Raw genomic sequence first — 1,243 nt, 5'->3', positions numbered from 1 at the left:
TCCTCCAAAGCCAAACCCCATCCTGCACAGAGAGGAGACCCAGAACCATGATTCACGTGGTGTGGGAAGGAAAGGGAGCCGAGATGGGGCTCTGTAGAGACGGCAAAGACAGACACACACAGCGAGAGAGCGCGAGAGAGAGAGAAGAGAGCGAGCGCGAGAGAGAGAGAAGAGAGCGAGCGCGAGCGAAGAGAGAGAAGAGAGCGAGCGCGAGCGAAGAGAGAGAAGAGAGCGAGCGCGAGCGCGAGCGAAGAGAGAGAAGAGAGTGAGCGCGAGCGCGAGAGAAGAGAGAGAAGAGAGCGAGCGCGAGAGAGAGAGAAGAGAGAGAAGAGAGCGAGCGCGAGAGAGAGAGAAGAGAGAGAAGAGAGCGAGCGCGAGAGAGAGAGAAGAGAGAGAAGAGAGCGAGCGCGAGAGAGAGAGAAGAGAGAGAAGAGAGCGAGCGCGAGAGAAGAGAGAGAAGAGAGAGAAGAGAGCGAGCGCGAGAGAGAGAGAAGAGAGAGAAGAGAGAGAAGAGAGCGAGCGCGAGAGAGAGAGAAGAGAGAGAAGAGAGCGAGCGCGAGAGAAGAGAGCGAGCGCGAGAGAAGAGGAGAGCGAGCGCGAGAGAAGAGGAGAGCGAGCGCGAGAGAAGAGGAGAGCGAGCGCGAGAGAAGAGGAGAGCGAGCGCGAGAGAAGAGGAGAGCGAGCGCGAGAGAAGAGGAGAGCGAGCGCGAGAGAAGAGGAGAGCGAGCGCGAGAGAAGAGGAGAGCGAGCGCGAGAGAAGAGGAGAGCGAGCGCGAGAGGAGGAGAGCGAGCGCGAGAAGAGGAGAGCGAGCGCGAGAAGAGGAGAGCGAGCGCGAGAAGAGGAGAGCGAGCGCGAGAAGAGGAGAGCGAGCGCGAGAAGAGGAGAGCGAGCGCGAGAAGAGGAGAGCGAGCGCGAGAAGAGGAGAGCGAGCGCGAGAAGAGGAGAGCGAGCGCGAGAAGAGGAGAGCGAGCGCGAGAAGAGGAGAGGGAGCGCGAGGAGAGAGGGGAGGGAGCGCGGGGAGCGCGGGGAGAGAAGAGCGGGGAGAGAAGAGCGGGGAGAGAAGAGCGGGGAGAGAAGAGCGGGGAGAGAAGAGCGGGGAGAGAAGAGCGGGGAGAGAAGAGCGGGGAGAGAAGAGCGGGGAGAGAAGAGCGGGGAGAGAAGAGCGAGAGAGCGAGAGAGCGAGAGAGCGAGAGAGCGAGAGAGCGAGAGAGCGAGAGAGCGAGAGAGCGCGAGAGCGAGAGA

The sequence above is a fragment of the Mixophyes fleayi genome, unplaced genomic scaffold, assembly GCF_038048845.1.
Source record: "Mixophyes fleayi isolate aMixFle1 unplaced genomic scaffold, aMixFle1.hap1 Scaffold_65, whole genome shotgun sequence".
Classification (NCBI taxonomy): domain Eukaryota; kingdom Metazoa; phylum Chordata; class Amphibia; order Anura; family Limnodynastidae; genus Mixophyes; species Mixophyes fleayi.
Note: the sequence above shows the minus strand (reverse complement) of the source record.